This window comes from Saccopteryx leptura, chromosome 4, assembly GCF_036850995.1.
Source record: "Saccopteryx leptura isolate mSacLep1 chromosome 4, mSacLep1_pri_phased_curated, whole genome shotgun sequence".
NCBI lineage: Eukaryota > Metazoa > Chordata > Mammalia > Chiroptera > Emballonuridae > Saccopteryx > Saccopteryx leptura.
The window spans coordinates 8,732,509-8,752,842 of record NC_089506.1 but is presented as its reverse complement, the minus strand read 5'-3'; positions in this window follow the sequence as shown (position 1 = coordinate 8,752,842).

The window sequence follows — 20,334 nt, the reverse complement described above, 5'->3', positions numbered from 1 at the left end:
GATAATGTATTTGTTCATTACCTATTTTATTTTAATGGGATATTTGATCATGGACCCCATGTAGACTTAGTATCTCTGCTTTCTAGTTCATTTCCATAATGTATTAGTTATTGTGACTCATAGACATTAGCATAAAGGCACTGCGTTCAGTTGCTTCCGCAGGGTTTGTTTTCTGAGGGGAGGAATTATGTAAACCTCAGAAGGCTCTTCCACAGTAGGTCCAAAGCCCTGCAGACTTACCTTAAATATTTTCAATTGTCCCTTCCATACAGAAATATATACGCTCTATATATTTACCCAAAAAATGTGCACTTGTATTGTTTTCAGAATGCCTATTCTGCCAAATATGTATTACTTAACAGGGGAAGAGAATAAAAGAATTGAAATGGCCCTACATTGTTTGGAAGAGTATGTTTTTATAGCCATCGAGCGCTCTTTAACTACTTGTTTTTGCTCTCCTTGCCAAACTCTTGCCCAAGTCACAGATGGCACCTCCTCTCAGGCCTGCCTTCCTCAGGGCCACCCTGCAGCTTGCACTGGTCGGGATCCAGCTCGGACAGGATCACTTGTGTGAGAGACGAATTTTAAAATCTGTTGGTTCCGCTTTCTACTTCTTTTTACCTCCTTCTCACACCATTTTATGCTTTTATAAATAGTCATTTTTTATGTCAGGTTTTATGTTGGGCAATCCATAGGTGTTTAAGCCGTGGTCTGACCTAGGAATATTCTCAAAGTACAAACAATTTTTTTTTCCCAACAATAATTTCTAGTAGGAAATGGTATTTGTTAGACTATACAATGCTAGTCAATTATGCAGATGTGTAAAGTAGTAAACCTGATGATTCTATAAAATTAACAAAAAGGAGTCATTTATTCACATGTATTTTAATAGTATTTGTAATAATTAAATTAATATTCACTGAGTTTCAAATATTTTAATATAGTTTAAGCTAAACATTGTAGTTTTTCGTGAAGGAAAGCCTAAAATAAAATATTCTAAACATTTTAGAATATTTTTTCTTTATATTAAAGATATAGGGGTTTATTCCTAACATTTTTTATTAATATTAATAGGGTGACATTAATCAACCAGGCTACATGGGTTCAGAGAAAACATCTTCAGGTTATTCTGACATTTGATTATGTTGCATACCCCTCACCCAAAGTCATATAGTCTTTCGTCACCTTCTATCTGGTTTTCTTTGTGCCCCTGCTCTCCCCTCACCCCCTCCCCCCCCCACCCCTGGTAACCACTACACTCTTGTCCATGTCCTTGAGTCTCATTTTTATTCCCACCTATGTATGGAATCACATAGTTCTTAGTTTTTTCTGATTTACTTATTTCACTCAATATAATGTTATCAAGGTCCATCCATGTTGTTGTAAATGATCCGATGTCATCATTTCTTATAGAGTAGTATTCCATAGTATATATGTACCACATCTTCTTTATCCAGTCGTCTATTGAAGGGCTTTTTGTGTCTTGGCCACTGTGAGCAATGCTGCAATGAACATGGGGCTGCATGTGTCTTTACATACCAACGTTTTTGAGTTATGGGGGTATGTACCTAGTAGAGGGATTGCTGGGTCATATGGTAGTTCTATTTTTAATTTTTTGAGGAACCATCATACTTTCTTCCATAGTGGTTGTATTACTTTACATTCCCACCAACAGTGGATGCGTGTTTCTTTTTCTCCACAGCCTCTCCAAGACTTTTTATTACCTGTCTTGTTGATAATAGCTAATCTAACAGGTGTGAGGTGGTATCTCATTGTAGTTTTGATTAGTCTGATGTAGTCCCATTCATTTATCTTTGTCTTCACTTCCTTTGCCTTTGGAGTCAAATTCATATAGTGTTCTTTTTAACCAAGGTCCATGAGTTTAGTACCTATGTTTTCTTCTATGTACTTTATTGTTTCAGGTCTTATATTTAAGTCTTTGATCCAATTTGAATTAAGGGGACAAACTGTAGTCGAGTTTCATTCTTTTGCATGTGGTTTTTTCAGTTTTCCCAGCACCATTTATTGAAGAGGCTTTCTTTTCTCCATTGTGTGTTGTTGGCCCCTTTATCAAAAATTATTTGACCATATACAGGTGGTTTTATTTCTGGACTTTCTATTCTGTTCCATTGGTCTGAGTATCTATTTTTCTGTCAATACCATGCTGTTTTGATTATCGTGGCTCTATAATATAGTTTTAAATCAGGTATTGTAATGCCCCCAGCTTCTTTCTTTTTCCTTAGGATTGCTCTGGCTATTCAGGGTTTTTTATAGTTCCATATAAATCTGATGATTTTTTGTTCCATTTCTTTAAAAACTGACATTAGAATTTTGATAGGAATTGCATTAAATTTGTATATCGCTTTGGGTAATATAGTCATTTTGACTATATTTATTCTTTCTATCCAAGAAAAAGTAATATTTTTCCATTTCATTATATCTTTTTCAATTTCCCTTAACAATGCTTTGTAGTTTTCATTATATAGGTCCTTTACATTCTTTGTTATGTTTATTCCTAGGTATTTTTTTGTTGTTGTCTTTGCAACCATGAATGGGATTGTATTTTTGTTTTGTTTTTTAGCTTATTTTCTGATGTTTCATTGTAGGCATATAGGAAGGCAGTGGACTTTTGTATATTAATTTTGTATCCTGAGACCTTACTCTATTGGTTTATTGTTTCTATTAGTCTTTTTTGTGGAGTCTTTGGGGCTTTTGATGTACAGGATCACATCATCTACAAAAAGTGAAAACTTTACTTCTTCTTTCCCAATATGAATGCCTTTTATTTCTTTGTCTTGTCTGATTACTCTGGCTAGAACTTCCAGCACTACGTTGAATAAGAGTGGAGAGAGTGGACAAACTTGTCTTGTTCCTGATTTTAGGGGAAAAGTTCTCAGTTTTATGCCATTTAATATGATGTTAGCTGATGGTTTATCATAGATGGCTTTTCTTATATTGAGATACTTTTCTTCTATACCCATTTTGTTAAGTGTTTTAAACATAAAATGATGTATTTTATCCATGCCTCTTCTCATCTACTGATAAGATCATATGGTTTTTGTTCTTTGTTTTGTTGATATGATGTATTACATCAACCGTTTTCTGTATGTTGAACCATCCTTGTAATTCTGGGATGAATTCCTCTAAATTATTTTTTAATGTGTTGTTGTATTCAATTTGCTAGTATTTTGTATAGTATTTTAGCATCTGTATTCATTAGAAATATTGGTCTGTAGTTATCTTTTATTGTGTTGTCTTTGCCAGGTTTTGCTATGAGGGTTATGTTGGCCTCATAAAATGTATTTGGTAGTATTGCTTCTTCTTCAATTTTTTGGAACACTTTGAGTAGAATAGGAACCAAGTCTTCTTTGAATGTTTCATAGAATTCACTAGTATAACCGTCTGGCCCTGGACTTTTTTTGGGGGGAAGGTTTTTAATAGTTGTTTCTATTTTCTCCCTGCTTATGGGTCTATTTAGGCTGTCTGCTTCTTCATGACTCAGTCTAGGAAGATTGTATTGTTCTAAGAATTTATCCATTTCTTCTATATTGTTCAATTTGGTGACATATAGTTTTTCATAATATTCTACAATAATTCTTTATGGTGATTTCTCCTCTTTTATTTTGGATTTTGTTTATATGAGTCCTTTCTCTTTTTTCCTTGGTGAGTCTTGCCAAGGGCTTGTCAATTTTGTTGAGTTTTTCAAAGAACCAGCTCCTTGTTTTATTACTTTTTTCTATAGTATTTCTGTTCTCTATTTCATTTACTTCTGCTCTGATTTTTATTATTTCCTTTCTTCAGCTGGTTTTGGTTTGTCTTTGTTCTTCTTTTTCTAGTTCCTTAAGATGTGAAATTAAGTGGTTTACGTGGGCTTTCTCTTGTTTGTTCATATAGCCTGTAGTGATATGAACTTCCCTCTTATTACTGCTTTTGCTGCATCCCAGAGATTCTGATATGTTGTATTGTTATTTTCGTTTGCTCGTATGCATCTTTTGATCTCTGCACATATTTGTTCATTGATCCACTCATTTTTTAGAAGTATGTTGTTTAGTTTCCACATTTTTGTGAATTTGTTTACCTCTTTTTTACAGTTGAATTCTAGTTTCAAGGCTTTATGATCAGAAAATATGCTTAGTATAATTTCAATCTTTCTGAATTTGTTGCTTATTTTTGTGATCCAACATATGGTCAATTCTTGAGAATGTTCCATGTACTTTAGAAAAAAATGTATACTCTGGCACTTTGGGATTAAATGCCCTATAGATGTCTATCATATCCAGTTGTTCTAGTGTTTCATTTAAGGCCAATATTTCTCTATTGATTTTCTGTTTGGATGAATGACCTAGAGCCATCAGCGGTGTATTGAGGTCTCCAAGTATGATTGTATTTTCATCAGATTTTGTTTTTAGGTCAGTCAGTAGCTGTCTTATATATTTTTGTGCTCCCTGTTTTGGTGCATATGTATTAAAAAGTGTTAGTTCTTCTTGATTCAGTGTCCCCTTTATCATTATGAAATGGCTGTTTTTGTCTCTGATTACCTTTGCTGTCTTGTAGTCAACATTGTTAGATATGAGTATTGCTACACTTGCTTTTTTTTTTTTTTTTTTTGATGTTATTTGCTTGGAGTATTGTTTTCCAACCTTTCACTTTGAATTAATTTTTATCCTTGTAGTTTAGATGTGTTTCTTGTAGACAGCATACAGTTGGATTTTCCTTTTTAATTCATTCTGCTACTCTGTGTCTTTTTATTGGTGAGTTCAATCCATTTATGTTTAGTGTAATTATTGACATTTTATATATTGCTTTCTGATAATTTTGTATCTTGTTTGGTTCTTCTTTTTTATTTTTCTATCATTTGTTTTTGTTTGGTTGTAATCCACACTTCTTTTCTCTGTTACTTCTTTTTTTAAGCCATGTACTTCTTTCTGTGTTGGTTTTTTCAGGGGTGGTTACCATTAAGTAATGGAAAGCATATATATCATGTTCATTGTAATACATTATCTCATGAGTGCTTCTGTACTCCATCCTCCTTTGTTACTGTTAATCTTTGTCCTGTCCCTCTTTGTTTCTTTGTCACAGATTAATCTTGTTTTTATTGTGATCTTGATGGAGCTTTTACTTGTAGTTTTGTTTTGTTTTGTTCTTTGTGTCTGGTCGGAAAACCCCCTTTAGTATTTCCTGAAGTGGGGGTTTTCTGGTGATAAATTCCCTCATATTTTCTGTATCTGTGAATGTTTTTATTTCTCTTTGTATTTGAAGGATAGATTTCATGGATATAGTATTCTTGGCTGGACGTTCCCCTATTTCAGAACTTTAAATATTGGGGTCCACTCTTTTCTAGCTTGTAGAGTTTCTGCTGAGAAATCTGTTGATAATCTAATGGGCCTTCCTTTATATGTTGTATTCCTCTTTTCCCTGGCTGCCTTGAGAATTTTTTCTTTGTCATTGGTTTGTGCGAATTTCACTATGATGTGCCTTGGAGTAGGTTTGTTAGGGTTAAGATAACTCAGTGTTCTGTTTGCTTCTTGAATTCGAGGCTTTGTTCTTTCCACAGGCTTGGAAAATTCTCATTTATTATTTGTTTGAATATGTTCTCCATTTCATTTTCTCTTTCTTCTTCTTCCTTTTATTCTTATGTTGCTCTTTCTGATGGAGTCAGACAATTCCTGTAGGACTATCTCATTTTTTTTAATTCATGAATCTTTCTCCTCTTCTCTCTGTAGTACCTCTACTTGCCTGTCTTCTATGTCACTAATTCTCTCCTCTATCTGGCTTGTTCTATTGGCTAAGCTTATTGCCTCATTTTTCAGTTCATGAATTGAGTGTTTCATCTCTGTCTGATTCGTTTTCATTGTTTCAATTTCCTTGGTGAAGTATTCTTTCTTTTCATTGAATTGCCTTTTGAACTCCCTAAATTGCCTTTCTGTGCTTTCTTGTATATCCCTGAGTATTTTTAGGACTTTAATTTTAAATTCTCTGTCATTTCACTCCAACGTTTCTAAGCTATTTAAATTTTTTCTATAGATTTTTTCCTCATCTACCTGAGCTACATCACTGTCTTTTGTATCCATGATATTTAATTTTTTTCTTTAATGGAATTTGAGAGTGGTATTATTAATAACACTAATAAGAATTGCTAAAAATTTTTTGGAGAAAAATGCAGTGAAAAACTGAAAATTCTATTTTGCTAAGTGAAACAAAAATATGTAGAATGGAGGGCCTGGGTTGCGGTAAATGACAGAGAGGCAAAAAATGAGGCAAGAACCTACAAACTGCCACATGGAAAAAATTTGGATCAAGAATAAAATAATTTGTTTGTAAATGATGGTCAAATGAGAGAAATTGTGAAAGAGAAAAGAAAAAAATAAGAAAAAGAGAAAAAAGAATAAAAATACAATGAAAATTATATTATATTATGTGGCACACAAACTATAAAATGAAGAGCCAGAGTTGGGAGAAGTGCTAAAGTGATAAAAAGCAAAGTAAAAAGTACACAAAATTCCACAAAGAAAAAAAATTGAATCCAGAATAAAATAATTTGTTTGTGGGTGAGGTTCAAATGAGAGAAAAAGTTAAAAAGAAAAGAAGAAACAAAAAGGGAGAAAGAAAAAAAATTGAGTTGTTTTTTGGAATGTAATACTCAGAGAAAAAACTAATGGAAAATGTAATTCTTATGGGTAATAACATTCAAAATGAAAAGAAAAGAATAAAATGGAAAGAGGATAAAATGACCAAGGTGAAAGAAAAAAAAAGATAAAAAGGACAAGAAAAAAAATTGAAAAAGTTATAAAGACTGAATTTTTCCTGGTTTTGAGAAGTTATCTTCTTCCTTTTTCTTTCTTCTTTCTTTTTCGGCCAGTGGCGCTGTACCCCAGGTTGTGCCCCTGTAGTACTCTTAGGCAGAGATTTGCAGTTGTGTCACTATGGTGATGACATAAACTAGGCCTCAGTACCGTTGGTAGGCAGGGCTTGTTAGCGTTTGCAGGCTCCAACAATGGGAGAGTCTGTTTTCCCGGAGCCTGTCCCCAAATCTCTCCTTCCTGAACCAGCAGTCTGGGACCCAGCTGTGAAGTTGCCTAGCCACTGTCTGGAGAACAAGAGGCTCTAAGAGCTGGCAAATCCCCCCTGTATCCCCACGCAATGCAGGGTTCTGGGTAAGGCTTTGCCAGTCTGAGCCGCCAGCATAATCACACAGGGCTAGGAGCCGATTGCCTTTCAGGTGTCTTTCTATGAGTCTCCAGGCATGTCTAGTATGCCTCAGCACTCCACAGATCTGCTCTCCAGAGGCTGTCTGCAAGCTTCCTGTGTACCCTTCCCCCCACCACTTCCGTAGTTCTCTTCCCCAGGAGTATGCTTTGTATGGCTGGTGGAGGTGCGTTGCCCAGACAGGTGCGGGTGTAGGGAAGCTGGCTTTTGTGCACTTCCTGTGTGCTGTTGTTTGGGAAGCGGGGATTATTCAGAAACTCTGGTCACAGCCCACACAGAGGGTCACTACTGACAGTCTCTGACCCAGCCCCTCCATCCGGGAATGTGGGCACCCATGCCCGAAGTGCCAGGTGGATCCACTCGCACACTGCCTGCACTGGCAAACAGGGATACTGGGAGTAACAAGGCAACTGCTCGCCCACCTCTGCCAAGGTCTGCCACTGGTGTTAGCTCCATTTGAGCTGAGCCATGGACACACTCTCTCCTCAGCTTGAATGTCTCTGCCCCAGCCCAGCTTTTTTGGCGCCCCCAGCCCTCGCTTTCTCTCAATTCCAAGTGAAAGCAGCCCTTGCTCAGGTCAGTGAGGAAGGCAGAGAGCTCTGTTCTCTGTCTTATTTCCTTCAGAGTGGATTATATATTCAGCCACCTTTTCTACTAATCGTACCTTTGTTTGATGTATGTATATTTCAGATGCTCCTGCGATTGTTTTTCTGTCTCTAGTTGTTGAATTTGTTGAAGTTTCAGGGAGTAGTATCAGGAGCACTCCTCATGCCACCATTTCTCTGACGTCACCCAGAATATTTTTAAATAGTTGATTTTTGGCAGTAATTTAGAAATAATTCTGACAAAAAGTAAATGTTTTAAAATCATCCTCATTTAGTCCATGATATCTCTCAGTGGCATTTTAAAGTATGCAAGAATCTATTAACATTTTCCAGTGTCTTCTGTATACACTGTCTTCTGTCTTCAATAACATCATAGCTCAAAAACTAAAGGGATCTGTTATCTTCATACTCATTCCAAAAATTATTTTTAGGAAAAGACATAATTCATATTGAGCTAACTTTGAAATTTCACTGCACATATGGAGTACCTGAGAGATGGTTTCATATCTAGTTTTGGTCTGCACCAGCAGAAATATGATCTGAACCATGTTGAGCAATGTTTAAATAATTAGCACACATGGTACTTTCTATTCCAGGAGTCCTCTGACCACATTTTAGAAACTTAATACAGAAGAATAGGTGATTAATGACAGCATGAAGTATTTCCTCACCCATAAGCATTTTTATTTTACTGTATTATTTTAAGCAAAGGGAATTAGTCATTTATTAATGGACTTAGAATATGACTAATGAGGAAAAGGAAAGGGAGCTTTCCTGGGAAACTCTTTTATGTATTGTATTAACATTTGTATGTTATCGTCACATGTGGTAGTCCCCTATTCTCCATGAGTGATCATTTCAGACCCCCAGTGCATGCCTGGAACGCAGATATTCCTGAACCCTGTATAGACTCTGTTTTTTCTCTATTCATAGATACCTATTATAAAGTTTAATTCATACATTAGGCACAGTAGGAGATTGATTTGACAATAGTAAGTAGTAAAATAGAATAATTATGATTATATACTATATTCAAAGTTAAGTGGGTGTGATCTCTCTCTCTCTCTCTCTCTCTCAAAATATGTTACTGTACTTTACTCACCCTTCTCCTTTCAGTGATGATGTGAGATGATAAAGATGCCTAAGCTGGACCTGAGTCTGTGCCACCATCCCTGACTGGAGTGCATGGCTTTGTCCTCATTTCAGGGGACACCTTTCTGAAGTCTTCATACGATCTCAGTGATTTATCGCACAACACATTGCCATCAATTGGGCATGGTTTCTGTCCGTGTTTCTCACCCACCATGTAATGCTTTTCCATTCTAACTAAGTCTTCCTCGTGCACTGTGACTGTACCTTCCGCAGTTTGAAGTGCTACGGCAAAGGTTGCATGATTTCTTTCTCCTTCTTCACAACTTCACGATAGGAGATTTATTCCTACCACAGATCTTAGCAACCTCGGCAGACGATTTTCTTTTCTTTTCTTATTAAGTCAAGAACTTAATCATTAAGTCAAGAACTTTTCATTGAAAGGAGGCACTATGGTTTCTCTTCGGCACATCTGAATTGCCAGCGTCACTCCTCTTGCATGTTGAGTGCATTCTTAAGTAAAATAAGGGTGGCTTGAACAGGAACACTGTGACACTGTGACAAATGATCTGATGATGGAGGTGGCTACTAAGTGATTAATGACTGGGTGAGTTCTCTGGCCAGGGATAATTCATGTCATGCAGAACGAAGCAGGAGGGTGCACGTTCCCATCATTCAACTCAGAAGAGCATGCAATTGAAAACCGAATTGTTTATTTCTGGGATTTTCCATTCAGTACTTTTAGACCATGATTAATAACAGGTGACTGAAACCACAGAAACTGAAACAGCAGATGGGGGTGGGGACTAGTGTACTAGGCCAGTACTATTATTTTAGGTAAAAATAGTAACTTGACGTACTTGGTATAGGAAACAAAACAATTTAGGAGCAAGTTCGCAAAATAACCTACTGGTGATAGGCTCAGGTTTTGGAGGACTGCCTACAGTCAAGTCTCAGCTCCTCAGGATACTCAGTGACATAAGGTATCAGTGCTGTGGTTTAAAAATCTATAAAATTATTGTGATCAATAGCCAGTGCTTCATAAAGCTATTGTGAAGAGGACACAATTTAACCATCTAAATATTTAGATAGGTGCATCATAGAACATGTGCTTAAAAGATGACAGCTACCTTTTTGGTGATTAAGTCAATTATTAATGCATTTCTCTTTATTTTCACTAAGATAACATTAAAATATGTTGATATCTTTGTGCTGTTTAACACAATAAAGGTTTGCAAACATAGTTTGTTTTTGAAAATTTTAATGAAGATGTTTTTTGATGCTTATGAGAATATCCATCTATATTATTTTTGAAAATCCCAGGGGATATATAGAAATAGAAGAAAAACATACTGTTGGGATACAAACCATCTAAAATTTCCTACTTACACATAGACTCACCAAATCTTTTAAGAAATGAATCATACAATAGATGTACACAAAATTAGATATCCCATTAAATCCCTGCTATGCTTTAATGACTTCAAAAGTTTAAAGATGCTTTTTGTAATTAGGGGATTATCATGCATTATAGCTTTAATCTATTCAATTATTTCACCTTAAAACTTTGTCAAATTTGCCCTGGCCAGATAGCTCTGTTGGTTAGAGCATCATTCCAAAGTTCAGAAGTTGCTGGTTTGATCCCTGTTCAGGACACATACAGGAACAGATCAATGTTTCTGTCTCTCTCTCTCTCTCTCAGTAAATAAAAATAAAAAAGAAAAACTTTGCCAAATCATATTATTTTCATTGTATATTTGCCTAAATTGATCATGTCTTGACTTGATTCAGATGATATTTGTGTATGCATGTATCCATATACACAGATTGCATATGTATATCATTTGATCATCTGTCTTTAGCAACATCATTTAATCTTCGTATTTTATAGGCTTTCGTTACAGATGACTGGGAAACAGTCGTCCACGTGGACCATTTCAATTTCCTGTTCACTGCTCTATTCTGTGCCTTCCCGGGGGCTCCTCTGCCTCCTCTATTTTGTTTCTGTCTGTCTTATATAAATTGGAGTGTTCCTGTTCTCATCTGCTCATGCCTTTACTGTCATAACAATCCCATTTTGTATTGGAAATTGGTCTTCTCTGAGGCTTAAATATTGTTTTATGTTCTTTATGGTTTCTATATTCTAAATGAAAACTAAGATTTATGATGCCCTAGAGAGACCACTTGGTTTCCGTTCTTCAAAGAAAAATGTTACATTAAAGACAGTCTTGGTAACCCTGCAGTGTGTCAGGACATTTTATGAAATATTAACTATGCTAGAGAAATAACAGCATGCTTAGTTATGGAGCTGAAATGTCTTAATATAGTATTTGCTATATGTCTTAATGTAGTATTATGAATATTTACAATGTTTTTTTTTTCAAATTACTTTCTTTTTTTCCCCCTAAGACAGCGTTCAACACTAAACTGTCCTTAGAACCCCCTCCCTCCCTCCCATCAGTTGTTAAAAGTGTTCGCTGTGTGTCAGTACCCAGAGAGTGCTCAGTAACCTCCTGGGAATTCATCTGCTGTCTTGTAGAAGAAGACTCTGTCTTTCAGGATTAATGTGAAGCCTTAGTAAATTCCACAGGATGCAACATAAATTACATTTCCATCCAAAGCAAAAACAACCATTATTTCTAAGGTTTCCCTTAAGTGGATTACTTTGTTGTTATTTTCCTACATTCCAACTAGAATATTTCATAAAAAGCCCACAATAAGTCTTTGTGCTTAAGGTCAAGACATAAATATTGTCATTTTACTCACTGTGTGTCACCCAAGCCCCATTTCCCTTTTCTTTGTCCTTCCTTTAATTCCTAAAGCAGATGATGTTAGAGTCAAGGAGGGTCAGACTTGGACAGGACCATTTTATAAGAAGAATTATTTTTGAGAACATGTAACCATCCTTCTCATGTCTGCATGATCTCACTAGTCCACAGAATTTCTTTGGCAAAGGTCATTAAGGACCTTCATGTATGTAATGCAATTATTTTCATTTCTATATCTCACTTTATAGCAGAACCATTGTTTGTAGGTAATTGAATTCTCTCTCTCTACAAGCTGTTGTTTCTGTAAACTTCTGTGACACCACATTTCTGCTCTTGGTTGCCAACAAAGCTGCACATTTTATTTTATTTATTTTACTGACAAAGTTTCAACTTCATGAATTGATCAGCATCTTATTTACTTACGAAAAGTATTCACAACCCTAAGCCAACATAAAGAATCTTGCTTCATCTAACAGACCCCTGTGGTCTCATTCTCCTTGCAATGTTTAATAAAGGAACATACATATGCACCAATTATGCCCTCTGGAACGTAAAAGATGGAGCACTTGTTCACTTCTCAGAAAGGTTTTCTTTGCCAATACAAATATATGCTTAGAGAGAAACACCCTTTTTCTTTGCGAGTCATCATCCCATTTGCATGCAATGCTTAGAATTACTGGAGCCATGTTGTGTCCTTGAAAGAAGGCAGTATCAGTAATAGTAGATGCCCAAGGAGAAAGAACCCCTTTATGGAGTAACTGAGTGAGCAAACCTTCAAAAGTTCCTATCTGCTGATTATCTCATTATTTGGTCCACATACAATTCTTGTATATCAGTGTAAAGCATTCTAAATCATCTGCCTGGATTGGGAGTGGATCATTTTTAGACAAAGAATCAGAGGATATGTTCTGTAGGGATGCGAGATGCCTATGCAGGACCAAAGCCCCCTAGGAGGTGTGATGCTCTCCATCACCTGTCGGAGCTTAACAGCAGTCATCAAGAACACCAGTGGTTGGATTTACTTAGGTCTGTATTTTGTTTTCCTGATGTATGTTCAAACGTACTTAAGAAATGACCTGTATGTCATTTAAAAGCAGTGGAGATTCAAAACACAGTTAGCCAATTGCAAGTTCACTGCCATCAAGTACAAAATAGTAAATAATAATAATAAGAAGAAGTGAAGAAGAAGAGGAATAGCAGGCTGGATTTGGAGTGTTCAGAGGCTGACAAAAGTTAATGTGCTCTGGTGGGGTTCATATTGTAACAGAAGAAACAAGTGAATTGAGGAATTATACAGGACTGATAGAAGGAAGCACACATTTTGATTAAATGCATAAACTGAATCAAAAAGATGCTCAAGTAACCCACAGGAAGGAAAGAAAAAAATGAGCAAAAGGACAACAATCACAGGAAACAATAAACAACGTGATCTAAACATACCAATCCAAACACAAAGCCTGATAAAGTGGACAGTAAATGACTCAAAAAGACTGTTATATAAATCTCACATCAAAGTCAAGTACAATTACATAGGTGCATTGAAAGTAAAAAAGAAAAGAAAAATATGCCACTATTAATAAAAAAAGGAAGTATATTACTATTTAATTAATTAGATGATAGTAAAGAAAATTACTGGGGACAAAAACATTATAAATATAATAGAAAGGATCAGTCAGAAAGATGTAATCATTGAGATGTGTACATATAAAAAATAGAGTTTTGTTATAACATGAAGGAAGAACTGATAGAATTGACAAAAGAAATTTAAAAAAATTCACCAATATGTTTAGAAAATAACTCCCTCTACTTAACAACTAATTAAATTTAGATTTAAATAAATCATCAAATATTTAGAATATTTGAACAATGTATTCAACCAAGAGAACTAAATGACTATATAGAACACTCTTTTTAATAGACGAATACTTTTTTTTTCAAGCAGCATAGACTATTCATCAAGATAGACTATATCCTAGACTATTAAACAAACCTCTGAAAGTTGAAAGAATTGAAATTTATATAGTGAATGTTCTCTAACCACAATGGAATTAATTAAAATGAGTAACAGAAAGACTACAGGAAAAAATCCAAGTAAGAAAAAATTAAAACAATAGATCTCTAAATTATTCACAGGTCAAAGAGGTCTAAAACTAAATTTTATATATATACCCACATATATATAAAAAATAGAAAATCTGACATGTCAAAATACGCAGGAGGTAATTAAAGCAGTGTTTATAGGGAAATTCATAGCATTAAACACTCGCATAAGAAACGAAGCAAAGGCTCACATCAATAATTTAAGTTCTTGGTTAATTACTTTGGGAAATAGGAGTACAATAAACCCAAACTAAGCCCATGGAAGAAGTAATAAAGACTGTATAGGGATCAGTGGGATTGAAGAAATGAAAACAACAGAGACAATGAAACAGAAATTGGATTCCTTAAAAAAAAATAAAATCTATAAAATTGATAAATCTCTAGGAAGACTGGCAAAAATAAAAATAGTGAAGACACACATTACTAATATCAGAAAAGAATGGGGATTATCATTCATATCCTGCAGCTATGAAAAGAATAACACAGGAGTATTACTGCAATTTGTCTCAGAGAAATAAAAATCATATTCATACGAAGACCTGCATACACATGTGCACAGCAGCTTTAATGAGAATAGCCCGCCCGGGAGTCAGCGTAGATACCATGGAATGGGCGAGTGGTCATCTGGAGCAGACATCCCATGGAATGACTTACCCAGCAATAATATGAAACAAGTTACTGACACACCCAACAACTTGGGTTACTCTGAGAGAAAAAAACCCAATTACTGTACTTGATTTTAGTTATGGGAAGCAGACTAGCGGTAGCCAGGGGTTAGCACACAGTGGGAGTAATAAAGACTTAAGAAAGATGGGTGTGGCTATAAAGGGGCACCGTGGGGAAGGCTGGTATGGTGCTGTGACTGTTCTGTGTCTTGACTAATGAAAGGAAATTCACTGATCGAGAACCTCATGATCCTAATCTGGAGTTTAATTGGAATTGTAATACTATTGACCTTATTTTCTCTTAATCTACCCCGTTTGTATATGAGATTTTATGTTCAGTCTAGTTTCTCTCATGGTCACAAGAGGTACGTATCATTAAGATATATCACATTGAGAAACAAAAATGCTTAGCGGAAACAGAATGTATTTTACATATTCTTGTAGATCTTTTATTGAATTAAAGAAACTTTTCCTAGAAACTCACCCATGCCTATTTCTGGCTCATTCCATAATCAGCTAGCTTCCTTTAATTTTTCATTATACATACATACACACACACATATATGTGTGTGTGTATATATATATATTTTTTCTGTGTATTCCTAATTCACAAATAATTACTGCTCATCAATATCAAATCACCAGAATTGCTGAAGTATATTTACACTAATGCCACACTCCTCTCGCTCTCCAACTTGAAGACAATAGAATCAGATTCTTTGAAGACTAGGATGTACTTTTCCAAGTTTTGCTTCTGGTTTACCAAGCCTCATGAGTAAAACGTCATCATCATAATTGAATTGTATGCCCTCTGGGGTCAAGCTGTAGTTTTATGGACAATTCCAGTTGTGCAAATGTTTGCCTGGACCATTTTCTTTACACATGCAGAAATACCAAATCCATCACCAAAGTTCTCAATAGAATATTTTGTATTTTTTTAATAATTCCCCTAAGAGATGGTATACTTGGTTGGGCTGATTCCAGACTTTTAAGCTTTCTCAGAGTTCTCTCTCTCACTGGGGATGCAGGATGCCTTTGCTTCTGCACTTCATGAGGATACATGAACCATTTTAGCATAATTTAAGCCACAGCATAACTCTTTATTCAGGTAACTTCCTTAATTGTTTGGCCACTTACATTTTCAAGTCTCTGCTTTATAGACTCTGATTAATGTCAAACATTTATCATTTTAAAGTTTTTTAAAGGTAAAAATGTCTATCTCTTCCTTAGTTAGCCCATCCACTTTCAATTCGGAACAATGCTTCTAGAAACTGCAGTAATACTGTTCAGATATGAGGAAGACCTTGGAACAACAGATTTCTACTCTGTATGACATTTCTCTTATTCTCTTACTCTATTCTCTGCAGACTCAGTAGATTAGCTCTCAGAAGCCATTTCTTTGCCTTATTCCAAAGGTTCTCAAAGTGTGCGCCAGGGTGCACTGGTGTGCCCTGGAAGATATCCAGGTGCACCCTATGGTATTCCAGAGAAATATATGCCTGTTGGGGACCAAAAAACCAACAGGGTTTTTGGAGTTTAAATTTTTGGAGGACAAAGGTGTGGGGAATTGGCTGTAAACTGACAGTGTGCCCAACCTCCCACCTCACTTGCCTGATTAAGTTGCAAAAGGCTGATAAACTGTGGTGCTGGATTGTTTACATTACCCCCCATATTCCCTGGAAAGACTGGAGGCAAGTTTCTTCTATCCTTTGTTTGGTGTAAAGTTAAGATGATATGTATGGTGGGGTTTTCTGCACCCAATATAATTAAGAGTAAAAAGAGAGGAATTCTTCAATGTATTGACAAGAAAATGAGAGTTTGCCTTTCAAATATATGCCCAAACATTGAAGAAATCACTAGGACACATCAGGCTCATGTTTCTCATAAACACAAGAATGAAAACACTTAACACATTTGTGCTGGGACCTGCGAATTTACTAAGTCTTACTAAGAATGTCTCTCTATATATAAAAAGATTACACTTTTGTCATTTTTTAATTTTTAACCTCTTTTTTTAAAAATTCTAAAAAGCATAACTCAAAGAATGTAACATAAAAATGTTTTTTAATGTCAGAATAAATTTAATTTTGTCGTATTTATTTTGTTTAATTACCATAAAAGCACACTTGGACTTTATATTATTTTATTATTTGATTTAATTATTATAACATATCTCTCAGAAATTTGTATATAGTGTGCCTACTATTATTTGTAGGATTTTAAATGCACCCCAACTTTAAAAAGTTTGAGAACCACTGCCTTATTCTGCTAGAGATTACAGACTATATTGTCAGCCTCTGAAGCTCCAATCCAGTTAGGATCAGTCAGGTGACATCTCATCCTACTGAGATGCAGACAGAGTCCCTGGGAAAGCTCTCACCCAATCTGATGACAGGACTTGCTGTGTTGGCTTATGAAATTCTGCTCCTTGTATCTCTGTTCCTTCTAGCTTTACTATATATTTGATACCAGGAGGGGCAATGGCTATATTGCAATCATGAGAAATACAGTTGCATCTAAAGAATAGTGAACGAAGAAGAAAAAATTGCTCAGAGTTGTAACAACTGCACTGGAGTGCTTAGAAATAATTTCAAATGGTAAAAATATTCAAATTGTTAGACCATTATGACTAAATCATCTATTGCTTATAGCTGTACACAAAACTCCCTGAAGTTATCTGTACATGAAAGAGGTTAGGTAGAGTTGGTCCGTACATACAGTTTTACAGATGCTTCATTGTTTATTAAGTTAGAATCCAGCTACTAGGAACTTTCCTCAACATGGTGATGATTGTGCTGATGATGATGACAACAGTAATAATGACAACAAAGCAGGCAAGGACAACCACAATGTATACAGCAAGTTGTTGAGCACTTATTGTGTATCACGCATTCATCTACCTACTTCATAGATATGGCCTTTTCTCTTTCAGTCATTGGGATTAAAACCATTTTGTCTCAATTTTATAGAAGATGAAACTGGGCTTGAGGTTAAATCATTTATTCAAGATGGGATAGCAGGGAAGTGGCAGAATGTCATCTGTTCTGTTTGATTCCAGAGATGCTGTTCTCACTGATCCCTACGGTGTTATGACTGCAAAATCACTGAATAGGACATGAGTTTGCCGACCTTTATCGATATTAACACTATTGAACTTGTTTTTTGCAGTTTCCTTTTTATATGCGTAGACATTTTCCTCCAAGCATCATGCTGTCGCTGGACTACTTAGAATTTCTTTGAATAGGCAAGGATTGTGGACTCAATCCTGTGGAAAATGCAGAAATGTCATATGATTAATATCTCTCGAAAAGGTGACTTGCTTTTTCAAACATATTAACTATAAATACAGATATAAAAAAGTATACACTTATTTGAAAGTGTGAAAATTATTTCTTTTATAATAGCTGTAATAGTCATTAGAGATTTTTATTTATTTTATTTTATTTTTAATTAAATTTATTGAAGTAATGTTGATTAATAAGATTATATAGGTTTCAGTGTACAGTTGTATGAGACATAATCTTCATATTGTATTGTGTGCCCACCACCCAAAGTCAAATCATCTTTGTTACTATGTATTTGGCCTCCTTTACCTATTACTACCTCTGGTCTCTCTCCTTCCCTCCCTCCGGTAACCACTATACTGTTGTCTGTGTCTATGAGTTTTTGTCTGTTTTCATGTATATTTGTTAATTTGTTTAAAATCATTGGTTTTTCTTCCCCTTAAATAAATTATGTTGTTGGTAAAAAATGAATATCCCAAAAATATAAAATCTCAAGTCTCTAGCTAAGGAAACTATCTCATACTTTTTAGTCTTATTTTCCATTTAAAAAATTATAATTAAACTGAATAAAATAATATGTTTATCAAATCATATTTTGTCAAATTCTCACTTTTTTACTAGTCTAACAATCATCAATTCACTTCTGGATATAAATGAATTTGAATTACTTCTTATTAGAAACTATGCCATTAACTATTAATTAGATGTATATAGATATATTTATCTCCAATATATTTATCTAAATATAGATACATTTAATCTATTTATTCATCAATGGCCAGGTTGTTTTTATGTCTTGGCTATTGTACATAATGCTGCAATGAATATAAGGGTGCAGATACCTCTTTGAGATAGTGATATTGTTTTGTTCAGTTACATATTCAGAAGTGGATTGGAGGATAATACGGTAGTTCTATTTTTCATATGTTTTCCATAGTGGCTATATCAATTTGCATTCCCATCAATAATGCATTTCTATCAACAGGGAGAAAGGATTCCTTTTTCTCAGCATTCTTTTGTTATCTTTTGCCTTTTCGACGATAAACCGTTCTAACAGATGTTGCATTTGCCCGATGAGTGATGTTGAGCACAGTTGCATATGTCTGGCCATTTGTATGTCTTCTTTAGGAAATGTCTATTCACTTCCTCTGACCATTTTTTTTTTATTAGATTGGTTTTTGCTATCAAGTTGTGAGTTATTTCTTTATTTTAAATAATAACGCCTTATCAAGCACACAATTTGCAAGTATTTCCTTCAACCCAACAGGCTGCTTTTTCATTCCTTGAGGGTTTCCTGTGCTGCAACATTGTAGTTTGATGTAGTCCCACTTTTTCTTTTTTCTTTCATGGCCTTTGCTTTTGGTGTCAAATCCCCAGGTACATTTATTATATTTTACTAAGCTATTTTCTATGACTTGTTGTACTCTTGAAAGTAAGTCCATAATACTTTCTAGATTTCAAATCAACTCTCACATCTAGAGGATGATAACCCAATATGATAACCCAATATGAAAGAGTAACAAAAATACAGCCTTGCGTCCTTGTGTCACATGTTAACAATTATTGTGATGTGTATTTGGAAGAATAACAAAATCACTCTAAATTCAACAAGAAGTGTGCATGTAGTTTTGTAAATATGTTTAGAAACACACACAAAAACACTACAAACCTGTGAGAGCAGATAAGAAAAGATTGTTATGCGCAGGCAGGATTTATTCCTTGAAAAATTGCTTAATTCAGGTATTGCAGTATCGTCTGTACATTGGCCTCCGGTGTGAGATTCCCTTTCAAAAATCACATTGGAATGGATTTTAATACGGACACAATGCTCGGCAACGCGGTGTCTGTTTCTGTTACCACAACAACAGCAGTCACTCCTTGGCTTGGCTTTTCATTGTATGTTTCTGTTCATCTTTCGTTCGTCATTCATTTTTAAGAACGCTGGTGAAGGGCCCATAATCAGTCTATAAAGTAAACATTACTATTTTGAATGAATAGACTGAGACAGAATTATAAAGCCAGGGATTTCTCAGGAGAGCTCTGTAGCTCTCCACTCTGGTTTATTATTTGTGGCATAAAACACTGCATTCTTGTTTTATCATTGGGTTTCAGGGACTTGGTATAAGTCTACTTGCAAGTATTCAGTTTTGGAGCTCTTTAAAATACTTTTTATTAATTTTAACAAGTTGTTATAATATCTAGTGTGTGTTTATATACATATATATCTATATATACACATACACTGTTGTTTTGTCTTTTATTATTACTAAACTCCTTAAAATAAAAGTTTATTTAAATTTTAACTTTTTTAAGTTTATCTTTATTATAACTACATCTGAATTTCACAGGGATATCATTCTATTGCTGCTTCTTTTAATCTATGAAAATATATGACCAGAAAAAAATAGAAACATAATAAAAGAAGGAGAAATACATATTATTTTCAAAATATTTTTGTTGTTAATTCTAGATCATCAGATTCTATCATTCTAGTCTTATTTCTGGTTTTCTGAAAGCTTACAAGTCTGAAGGTCAGAATCTTCACGGATTAAATTCCTCCCAGTTCCTGACCACGCTGAAGACCAGAGCAGAGAAGGCCAGAATTAAATTTACTCCG